We start from the raw sequence: 12,908 nt of genomic DNA on the forward strand, positions 1-12,908 counted from the left end.
GTTATTTTTCCTTGGGGCTCCGTAAGCTGTTTCTTGATGCTTAGAGCGTGGATATTGAAAAGTGCACCTTGGCTCTGTCTCTGCTACCATATTGATTGTCGGATCAGCAGGGTATCCTTGAGATGTCGATGGATAGATGTTTGTGTATTCACACACCTTATTCACTGTCACAGATTTCTAAGGACAAGTGTCTTATGATCTGAGACAGCAAGCACGGAGAGTATCTATCAGGGGAAATGCTGTACTCTACCACTGTGTATGTGTGTGGGGGGGGGGGGGGGTTACCTGTTATGCTGGTCTATCAAAACAATTGCAAATAATGGTGAATTTGGCAACTTGCAAAACTTCTGTGAAGACAGCACCTTGCAAATGTGAGTTTAATGCTATACCATCACCCAACGCTGTTTGAATATGTACAATATTCGAGATATCAGTGTAGGACTGTGGTTGGAAAACGTGAAAAACTAGTAGCAACACGTAGCAAGCATTTTTAAATCTCCTGAAAAAGGCAAATGCTTATGTCCAGTAATAAAAAAATTAAGTGTCTGTAGTCTATTTGGGATTCTTTATGCATAATATAAAATTCATACACTAGATGGCAAAGTGCATAGTGTGTAATGTAAGTATCCATTGCTGAGTGTGAATTTTGGGACACAGTTCTTCTAACAAAATCTTCATGGCGCGCAAGCTGATAGGTTCTTTGAACTTGTTATATATTAGCTAATCAGCTTGCTTGCATGTGATATTTCAAGTCAGTAGGCTTCCAAGGAAGCAGGTATACTGCAGCGTGCTGCAAGAGTTTTCTATGAAAATGCTATTTGCTCAGGTGTTTGCTGGGGCTTTTTCTTCTATCTGCTTGCATGGTAAATTCTTCTTTTGACCATGCCACTTAGAAGCACGTCTGTAAAAAGGTTTTCCATGGTCAAATCAGGCAGTGGCATGCATCGCTATCTTAGGTAATTCATTTAAATTAACCCACACACAGCTAGGCTAGGTCACTAGCTAAATAAGCTCTGGGCTTTCCTGGTCCCGGTACATATTATAAGTCAGGTCACTAACCGTTTAAGCAACTCGGCCATGCAGGAGCAGGCACACATAGAAATTTTGTTCATTTGCGTTATGCCAAGCAGGCCACCATGCTTGGCTAACATACGCTCTGAGAACATGGCTCTTCGCAGCAGCAGCAGCAGTACACAAGTATAGGCGGTAGATCTGCTTTGTTTGGGGGGTCATGTTTTGTGTTATACCTTTATGCAGCTTCCCTGCTTTGTTAGGGGATTGTATTTATGTCTAACTGTGACGCAACATTACATACATGCTTGATGTAGCATGTCTTGTGTTTGTCTTATTGGTCAGCAGCAGCATGTCCACATGGTAAAGGGATAGTTCACACAAAAATGTACATTTTATCATAATTTATTTACCCTCATGCCATCCCAAATAGATATGACTTTCTTTTTTCAGCAGAACACACAAAAAAATATTTTTAGAGGAATATCTCAGCTCTGTTGGTCCTTACAATGCAAGTGAATGAAACCAGACCTTTGAAGCTCCAAAAAAATCACATAAAGGCCACATAAAAGTAATCCATAAGACTCCAGTGGTTAAATAAATATCTTCAGAAGCATGTGGGTGAAAAACAGATAAATATTCAAGTCTTTTTTTTTTTTTACCATAAATCTACACTTTCACTTTCAAAATGTGAAAGAATGTTTATTTATAAATTTTTTGAAGAGGCATCGGCTTCCTTGACTCCTCAGGGAAAAAACCCTGGCACCTGTGTGTGTGTGTGTGTGTGTGTGTGTGTGTGTGTGTGTGTGTGTGTGTGTGTGTGTGTGTGTGTGTGTGTGTGTGTGTGTGTGTGTGTGTGTGTGTGTGTGTGTGTCTGTCTGTTTAAGCCGATCTGGCTCACCTCTTTTGTTGACATTCAACCCATTAATGAGACTCATCTCATTAGTGGCTACTTTGCATGATTTCCCCTTAAATAGTATAAAATGGTTCATGCAATCAACACAGTGTAGTGCTGAAGAAATTCTTGGAGTTTCACATTGTCATTTCTTTGTGATGACAAATAAGGTGTTCCTAGTACCTTTGATATAAATTGCACCGCTGGTGGCTGGGCATCAAAGGGGGTTTAGCACATCGGACAATTATCTATTAAACCTGTTAGTGGGCACTAGTGATCCTGAGAAAGGGGGGCTGAGGGAATAGCTCTCATTAGCTGGAGTGACAGAACCTGCGCTGGCCAGTCTCTTTTATACCATCAGTCAAAAGTCAGATGTGAATTTTGGAAGTGGCACATAATTGCTTTTTCTCTCCACAACAGTAGACACACTCCCTAGCTTGGCTGCCTGCCGTATGTATTTTCCCTGATGTGAGGGCGAGGAGGGATATGCTGCCATTTAAGTGTGAATGCTACACTTAAATGCTACTCTTGTTTGAGTGTAGCATTTAAGTGTAGCATTCACACTTAAATGCTACACTCAAACAAGAGTTTTTTATCTTGCTTTAACTATGCTAAATGGTCCTGTGATGTTTTGGTTGTGAATGACTCAATGAATCAACATAAAAATGTTTTTGAACGAATCATTCTTGTTCACTTCCATGCCCTTCTATGACTCATAAATCCCTCTTTTGCCTGCTAATCTGTATATTTGTAGATTAATTTATTTGAAATTTTGACTAAAGAAAAATAAGCACCATTTCAGTTGTGAAAAACATGGTGTTTTCTTATGAATCTTTGATTCACTCATAATATTCAAAATCCCACAGGGCTACAACCTACAAATGTCAACAAACATGTATTTTTGGTGAACAGAATAAAAATCCACACTACTAGTCCTATGTATCTTTATATGGGTTGTGTTTGTCTAAAAAATTAAACACATTAAAAGTAACCTTTCAAAACTTGTTCACAATGTTTGCTTGGAGAAGGATATTGAAATGTCCTTGGATACACAACAGCAAGCAAAAAGCCAAATAATTTCAGCTGCTGATAAAAGAATCCACATCCTTTTAAGCCATGATTTCCATAACAAAATCCCGAAATAAGGACAGAGTGTTATAATTAAATGGGTCAGGATCTTGTAGGGAAAAAGGGGTCACCATGCCCTCCCTTATGTAATCTCTCAAGAATGTACAAATCTCCCATTCCTCCAGGCTCCCCCTCTTTCTCACTCCTAAGCTGTTTTCAACAGCCTTCTCTGATACAAAGATTAAAAACAGCCAGTAGATAATACACAATGAGTGGCAGATCTGAGCGCTGTCTGCTTCTAGCACCTTTTCGCACCTTTAAGAAATGGGATGAATTTATAATGTCTCTGCTGATACAGTTGAACAAATGATGAAGATGCTTTTGTCTAGCTTTCAATGCCACAGGGAGCTTAAAAGCTGGAGCCATCACATGCAATTAATAGATCAAGAGATGATGTTATACTCTAAGAATTATCACAGTCGAATCAGGCTTATGCTTTTAGCTATGCGTAGTGTGAATTGGAGGCCTATTTCTCTACTGAAAACAGATTACAAGATTTCACTTTAAGGGTTTTCCAACAGACAGCAATAAAACAAAAATCTATAAGTGCATTAATTTATATTCAGATAAAATAACTTTCATCAAGCTTATAATGTCTTTGCAAAGACAAGGAGGCCTATATCACTAACAGTACAAATTACAAGAGTGTGTAAAGACTTGATTTATCATGCCGTCTATCAGGTTTGCCAAGGGCCAACACTAAATCAAGAGGTTTTAAGTGCATTAATTTATATTCAGATAAAACAAGTTAAATTTAACTTAAAATGAAAATCTTTTAAAAGGAAAATGTGAAAAAAAACAAAATGGGACAGGATAATAAAACCAGACACAAAGTAAACAGTCAATTATTTGAATCAATTAAAATATAGTAACTGCTTTTTGTCTCTCTTGTTCTGCCCATTCAGAGGATAATATTTATAATTTATTTATTGAGATTCTATTCAGATCTCATGCATACTTCATAAGCACTTATGTTGCATGAACAGACCATGACCAATGGGAGATGTTGGTAGTAAGCCTGTATTTTTCATTTTGAAGTTGTGGACTTCGAGCTCTGAGGGAAGCTTGAACTCAGAGATTCAAACGACTGCACCCTGTGTACATTTGCACCCCTATTATTAAGCTAGTCTTAACAGTTTTATTTCCATTTTGTTAGTTGGCTTGGGATCCCCTAATTATATTTTTGTTGCTATAGTTCTTGGATTACACCCTATTTAGAAAACTGTTACGTCTTTGCTTTTAGAAAGAAAAAAAAACGTCCATGGAATGACTTGAATCAGTTGGTTAGTTTTATCCCATCTGTTTTGCCAAAATAAAGGATGCACCTGCGTGTATTCTTGGCACGGACACTTTCGTCAGTGTGTATTCTAAAGCTTCATTCCATGCAATTCAAGTTAATGCGTATACTTGGCAAACCACAACTTCTAAATCAGTTACTTTGAGGATTAACCCTATTTGTTTGCACATTCAGTGATGTGAGCTGTCGTTTGGAGAAGAGGAAGATAGGAGCTGTTAGCCATCAGCTGAAAATAGTCATCAGTTGTCTGTGATGCTAACTTTGAGTACTTCCTGTTCTGCTAGACTTCCTTTAGTGATAGGAATGGGCACTTCAAGAAAGAAGGAAAGCTAGCTGACAAAATGAGTGGGGCTGTTACTGCTTAGTGCTAATGAAATTAGTCCTGCAAATGCAATGCTTAGGTGTCCAGATATAGCCAAACATTTTCTTTCCAAGAGGAAAGAAAGCCTTTGAAGGTAAAGAGCCGAATTAGACATTGAAGTGAAGAGTTGCTTAACACTCGGTTTCTGCTAAGGGTATGAAAGTGTTCTCTATTCAATATGGTTTGATATAGCTGATAGCATGAAAATGAAGATCTTCTGACCATTAACTCAAATTCATACTTAGGTAAATATCCCTGCAATTAATGCACTGAAAGTCACTTTAAATAATTTAGTTTCACTGGTACATTATCAACTCAAGCTGTTCATGCCTTTTCGTGTTTGGTCAAGTAGACACCAGGTGGGGTGAGCCGCACTACACTCCCATCAGCTTCAAGCACAGCTGGGCTGGAGGCATGAATGTTGGGAGCTGAGCAGAATTTAGAAAATATCACAGCATGGCTGTGGTAATCAGCCAACACTGACTGCTGGGAGTTTGCCAGCTCCATTTGCTGTTCAGTTGCCTACATGCATGTCAGAAATCTACAGTTCTTTCCTCTATCTTTGTCTGAAGTGTTTATGAGAGCTTTATATCAAATGGCGTTAGATTGGTTGAGATGCTTAAGCAGACTGAGGGTTTAAATCATGCTGACAAGTAATCATGTTTTTTAGAGGAACTTTTTATGCTTACTGGTATAGTTTCATGTGTATGGCTCATAATAATACCCTAAGTGCCTAATACTAAATAATAAGTATTTATCTTACCCCTAAATATCTAACTAATGATAATTATTAAGAATCGTACAGTTTTCTGATTAATTGCGATTAATCATGGTACATTAAAACAAACATTCAATTATAATCATAAATATACAGTATTTAATTTATACTTTGTTTGTTAGATTTGAGTTATATTTGAAACATTTTTACAGTTGTATACATGCCTCAAAATCCATGGACATGTTGTAATTAAAAGTTTCGCATAATTCTCTGCTGTTTTTCAGTGGCCTTTAATAATAGAATCAAATGGGCAGATTCTATTAATTTCAAGCTTTATTGGCAAGATAAACTGAAGTTTACATTGCCAATGCATTATTAGACACTATACATATTGATACAAACATAACTGAATGTCTAAGATGAATTTCTTGAAGTTTAAAATCTTGTTATACTTATGTTATATTATATATACACATGCTGTAGGGTCAATTGACATCATGCTGACATTATATATATATATATATATATATATATATATATATATATATATATATATATATATATATATATATATATATATACACAGTTATGTGGAGCAGGATTTTGGACCAATGAGATTTCACTGTGGGCGGAGCTATTCAACTTGACACATCAGGAATAGACACCAAGATGCTAATTAGCACAAAAACTCAAATGTACATGAAATGTACATTAAGGCCATGTGCTTTGTTAATTGTTTCACTGAATGAAATTCTCTCTGCTCACCACAATAATGATGCTACTTACACCTAATCGTATTTATGGGCTCTGGCCGTACTCAGCAAAGGTCATAATGAAATGATGCGTCTGGGATTTTCAGGGCGTGGACATACATGAGGGTCAATGTGTGTATGGTACATTTATATATGGCTGTATAAATAGCTCTCTCTAATAGCATATCTCAGAAATCAGATGCACACTGTCTCTCTCTCTCTCTCTCTCTCTCTCTCTCTCTCGCTCAGCACTACATGCAATGTTGCCTGACCCGAAGAAGACAAACAGGAAGGAGTCTGTACTGTCTCAGGTTGACTGTTGATCAATTTTATATCCTTTAACAGTTGACTTAAGGCAGGGGCTTTCCAATATCCATTACTCAAGTTCTTTTATGTGTCTGGCTCCTGAAGTGTGATGATAGTGTTTTATGTGTGGGTATATGTATCCTAAAATTACAGAGGTCCTTTTCACTTCCTCTACCAGTTTTGGTGTTGACAGCTTTCAAAAGAGGCCAGCAACTGGAAGTTGGCTTTTAGAGTAGAATTACAGGTGGGACCGAATGTTACATTTGCATTAACCTTCCTATAAATGGATAAAGAAAATCCTTGATTTGGTTCGGCACGGTGCATCATCTCCTCATAGTTTTAAAATAACCTTGCAAATAAAACAGATTTACTTTGTAAAGGTAGGTTTACACTAAAAGGGAAAAAATCATCATCATTACTTTTAAATACCTTACTTGGGTTAAACATTTCTAAAATAAATATATTTTTATTTATAATACAAAAAATATGAGTTCATATGTTCATAAATATGTCTGTTTACATTTCTGTGGCAGCTAAAGTGTGTGCGACAATGAACAAGGAGGAAATATAGACATTATTTAGAATTTGTTGTGCAGAAAAACAAAAACTTTGTTTTAGAAAGTAAAAAAACCAAAGAGGGTTTTAGAAAGTAACTTAAAAGTAATTAGCTAATAATATAATAGTGTTTTCAATCAAGTAATTAGTAAAGTAATCTGGATAGTAATTAGTAGTCCTGAAAGTCAAATATTCACAAAAAAATGTAATAAATGAAATATTTAATCACGATTAATCATAAGACTTTTCATAATCGCGATTAATTGCAGATTTTGAAATTGCTGAAATTTTACTCATTTATATTCCTTCTTCGAAAATAAAATAAAACAATATATATTCCTAACAATAATAATTAACATTTTCCAAACAAAGCGTTTCACAGTAAAGATAGAAATGCTCTAAAATGTGGTTAACTTCTTGAAATATTTGGTCTCCAGTTTGCGTTTTCATTGCAATGGGCATTGAATCTCTTAACCTTGTTTTGACCCCACGTCCACATGCATGGACGTTGTATTTTGGCTTCGATAAATGCAACACATAATTCAAATGAATTTAAACTGACTGAATACTGAACACTCTAGACCGGTGGTTCCCAAACTCTTTTATACCATGGCACCCCTTTAGAGTTTTTTTTCTTCATGGAATCCCAACCAATGAAAAAACCAAAAAATAAATAAACAAATCTGTGATTGAAAATACTCCTTTATTTCAAAAGTTTATTATTGACATAAACGTTTTTAAAGTAATTATTCAAGAGCTAGTAATAGAATAAAGCAATAAAATAGAGAACAGAGTAAAAAGTGCTTTTAGGAACATTATTTAAAAATTGTGATATGAAGACTCTCATAATCACGTCAAGAAGTGCATTTAAATGTTCACGCGCACAGCTGTGTTCATCATGAGAAGCGAGCGCTCTATACAGAGCATCGCGCATTATGTGTGAGACATGCAGCCCGCGGGTAAGGAATTGAATCAGTACTCGGTACTGCCAATACTTTTAACAGGTAACTATTACAATTTTAAACTGAGCTTGAAACTTGAAACTTGAAATGTCGCTGCACCCCTAGCCTGTCCTGGCAGCACCCAGTTTCGGACCCACTAGACTGTCGTTTAAAGGTTAAACTTCTGGCACACCGAGTCACGTGACACAACAACATTATGTGCTGAAGGCACAGAGCCAAAACAAAAGTGTTTCTGGTTAGAAACATCTTTACATTTTTACACTGAAACCTGTTTGGGTGTAAAGAGTAGCGACTCTAGTTTTGTTTGATACGTCAGCATATAAACCTGATTTTAGAACATTATTTCCTCAAAAGTTGAAAAACATTTCACAAGTTTCAAGAGTTATTTCACTTCATTTTATTATAAATGGTGTCATACTGTATTTTATTTCTCTCCCGTCTCCTCCCGTCTATCCTGCTCTCAAATGTTTGCTCCCTGGACAATAAACTGGACTATATCCGACTCCAGCAGGCTACGCAGCGTGAGTTTAGAGATTGCTGCGTCTTTGTTTTCACGGAGACGTGGCTCAGCGACAGAGTTCCGGATGCCGCCATTCAGCTAGACGGGCTCACTTTGTTTCGTGCCAACAGAAATACAGCTCTCTGCGGTAAGACTCGCGGTGGTGGCTTGTGTGTTTACATCAACACGGAATGGTGCAAGAACTCTATGCTAGTCTCTAGTTACTGTTCATCGCTGTTGGAGCTTGTGACTGTTAGATGCAGACCTTTTTATCTACCACGGGAATTCACCACTGTTTACATAACCGGAGTTTACATTCCCCCCAGCGCTAACGCTAAGGAAGTGCTCTGTGAACTGTATGGGGCTATGAGCGAACTGCAGAACGCTCACCCCGACGGACTGTTTATTGTCGCCGGAGATTTCAACCATGCGAATCTCAAGACAGTGCTCCCTAAATTCCATCAGTATGTGGACTTTGCAACGAGAGGGGCTGAACGGCTTGAACTTGTTTACACAAACATCCCAGGCGCGTGATCGGGCGGAGCCCGCCCCACCTCGGCTACTAAGACCACATCTCTGTTATGTTAATTCCAGCATACAGACAGCTCGTCAGACGCACAAAACCGCTTCAGAAGCAGGTGAAAACCTGGCCAGCAGGAGCCATCTCTGCTCTTCAGGACTGTTTTGAGTGTACTGACTGGCACATGTTCAGGGACGCTGCAACATATGGCGATTCTACCAACTTGGAGGAATACACAGCATCAATGACCAGCTACATCAGCAAGTGCATTGATGATGTCACTTTCTCCAAGACCATCACCACACGCTCCAACCAGAAGCCGTGGATGACTGCGGAGGTGCGCACGCTGCTGAGGTCCGAGACTCCGCCTTCAGAGCAGGCGATAAGGCAGCCCTAAGAACAGCTAGGGCCAAACTGTCACGGGCAATCAGAGAGGCAAAGCACACACACGCCCAGAGAATCCACAGTCACTTCCAGGACAGCGGTGACACGCGGCGCATGTGGCAGGGCATCCAGGCCATCACCAACTACAGGACAACATCAGTTGCCTGTGACAAAGATGCCTCCCTTCCAGATGCGCTGAACGACTTCTACGCTCGGTTTGAAGTGCAGAACGACGTGGTGGCGAGGAAGACCACCCCTCCTCCCAACGACCAGGTGCTCTGTCTTACCACGGCAGATGTGAGGAAAACTCTACGTAGAGTCAACCCACGGAAGGCTGCTGGACCAGACAACATTCCTAGCAGAGTGCTCAGAGGATGTGCAGATCAGCTAGCAGATGTTCTTACCGACATCTTCAACATCTCTCTGAGCAGCGCCGTCGTTCCAACGTGCTTCAAGGCCACCACCATCATCCCCATGCCAAAGAAGTCTTCAGTGTCCTGCCTCAACGACTACCGTCCCGTCGCACTTACACCCATCATCATGAAGTGCTCGAGAGGCTCGTCATGAGGCACATTAAGACCCAGCTGCCCCCCTCACTAGACCCACTACAGTTTGCGTATCGTCCAAACCGTTCAACGGACGATGCCATCGCCACAACCCTCCATCTGTGGAGATCGTCAAGAGCACCAAATTCCTTGGTGTTAACCTGGCGGAGAACCTCACCTGGTCCCTCAACACCAGCTCTATCACCAAGAAAGCCCAGCAGCGTCTCTACTTTCTTCGAAGGCTGAGGAAAGCACATCTCCCACCCCCCATCCTCACTACATTCTATAGAGGGACTATTGAGAGCATCCTGAGCAGCTGCATCACTGCCTGGTTTGGGACTTGCACCGTTTCGGACCGCAAAGCCCTGCAGAGGATAGTGAGGACAGCTGAGAAGATCATTGGGGTCTCTCTTCCCTCCATCAAAGACATTTATAAAAAACACTGTATCCGCAAAGCAACCAGCATTGTGGATGACCCCACACACCCCTCACACAAACTCTTTACCCTCCTGCTGTCTGGCAAGAGGTACCGAAGCATTCGGGCCCTCACGGCCAGACTGTGTAACAGCTTCTTCCCCCTAGCCATCAGACTGCTCAATACTCAGAGACTGGTTTGACACACACACACACACGTGTCCTGAGTTGCACTTTAATTACTGTCACTTTATAACTGTCTGCTACCTCAATAACTGCTATGTGCATAGAACACTATCTCATAGTATGTTATGTTTACGTTTTTTGCACTACCGAGTACTAGTCGGTGCTGCACTGTGTCTATTGTCCTGTTCATTGTCAGTAATTTGTTGTACTGTCCCGTACTTTGCACATGTTTGCACGTGCACTTTATATAGGTATATATAGGTATTTTATATAGGTATTTTATTTTGTTGTGTTGTCTCATGTGGTCCTGTGTTGGTCCTTTGTTGTTTTTATGTAGCACCATGGTCCTGGAGGAACGTTGTCTCGTTTTGCTGTGTACTGTACTAACTGTATATGGTTGAAACGACAATAAAAACCACTTGACTTGACTTATTTTGTTATCACTGTACAATACAGTTCTATTCATTAACAGTAGTAAATGCATTCCTGTATTTACTGTGCAATTTCACATTATGAATCAATGGGTTCATCCAAAAGCTGAAAAATTTTGTTTTCAGAGGCTTTATATGGAGTTAGGATGAAAATAATGTGTAGACAGCACACAGTAGGTTAAGTCATTCACTAAATAGGGAGCAAGGGCGCATCCTATAGCTCATTCAAGTGCATTCACTCCAAAATCGTACCAAAAGTTCAGTTTCAGACTGCAGATGATGTTTGGACCACTCAACATGATTGGCAGACATGGGACAATGGTAATCAGTACATAGATTCAGACTTTATAAGGTATAATTTAATATGAACATGGTTGGCAGTGACTGGATAATGCTGACCATTCATTTGAATAAGAATTAATTATGCAAATTTCTGATGTAATGTCTGTAGCATCTCAGAAACATGAATAACCAACACTCCTGGAAACATAATTAACAATTTGTTGAAAAAAAAATCTAACTTTCTATTGCTTGGTATTATTTAAAATTTCACAACTTAGTCCAGCTGTCCACATATATCAGAATGATCAATGTCAGAATCGAATGTGTAAAATATTTTATGATACCTTTATGGTGCTTTTTTATCGTTTTTGGAGAGTGGCAGTGCTTGGTCACTGTATAGCCTACTATGAGAAAGAGCTCTCTGAAAAATGTTCAGCATTTCTCCTTTTGTGACCCACAGGAAATACAAAACTCACCCAGGTTTTGTACGATATGAACGTGAATAAATAATGACCAAATTTACTCATTTAAAGCCAACCCTTTAAGGGGGCCTACAAAAGTACAATTTGAGAATTCAACTGCATTTGTGTGTCTTTCAGATATATAATTCTGTACAGTAGATGGGCAAAGGGCTTCAATTCGATAGAAATCTAAATAAACACTTGGTAGCTCACATGCTCAGTGGCCATCATGAGGGAAAGAGCAGCAAACGTTGTTTAATCTGAAATTAAAAGGATGCCGCTATTGTTTTGTGGGTTTTGAGGAAGCACTAGGGAAATGAGCGATGCACTCTTTTCCAATTATGAAAGAAAAAGTTCAATTAAAATGTAAATGCAGAGTCTAACCGTCATTCACGCTGCGTTTGTCAACATTTGTCTGTGCACACTCAATGGAAATACATGCAGACAGTGTTAGTGAAAATTCTGAGGGAAAAAAAATCCAACTCTTTTGGTCTTTGTTCTGATGAGTTCAGGTGCGTATGATGTGTTCTTTGAGTCTCCAAGCATACAGAATCCAATTTTCCTCCTTGCTCTTTTTGTATGTCATACAGAAGTGCTTATGAGACCTGGGAGGCAATGAAGTTATAGTGAATTCTTCAGAAAATATGTTTCATGCTTTGTACACTGCACTAGATTCTCTATTTGTGGGCGAAGTAATCCACTGTTTCATCTCTACGGTGCACGTGTGCGACAGGGTTGAGTGCCGCTGGGAACTGAATTGCGAGTACTTTTTAAATTTAATTAGAATTCCTGAATATGCATTGAGGTAGCAAACGTGATGTAGAATTATAAGGAAAAACAAAACTGGATCCTTTCTGGGTTTCTTGTGTCACTACTACAAGTCCCATGGCAATGTTTTATCATATGTTGGATACTCTAAACACATAACTACATTAAAACAGAGTAATAGGTTGATGACGATTTAATTGACAGCATCAGTTCCTAAGGTAGGATTGGTCAATAATATTTTAAAGGAAGAGCTTAGCAAGAGGGTACTTCTCGAGAGTATATGATGAGCAGTTGGGGAGTAACGGAATACATGTAACAGCATTTCATATTTAAAATAGATAAATTAGTAATTGTATTCCAATTCACTTACAATTTAAATAATTGGTAATCAGAATACAGTTAGATTCAAAAAGTATTTTGGTAACACTTTACA

The 12,908-nt window shown here is 38.9% G+C and overlaps 1 protein-coding gene across 1 annotated transcript in view; it reads left to right on the forward strand.

Moving 5' to 3' along the window:
- cntfr (ciliary neurotrophic factor receptor) overlaps positions 1–12,908 on the forward strand; it is a 286,782-nt gene that overhangs the window by 259,348 nt on the left and 14,526 nt on the right. The gene's annotated exons all lie outside the window — the stretch shown is intronic.

Source organism: Xyrauchen texanus, chromosome 44 (assembly GCF_025860055.1).
Source record: "Xyrauchen texanus isolate HMW12.3.18 chromosome 44, RBS_HiC_50CHRs, whole genome shotgun sequence".
NCBI lineage: Eukaryota > Metazoa > Chordata > Actinopteri > Cypriniformes > Catostomidae > Xyrauchen > Xyrauchen texanus.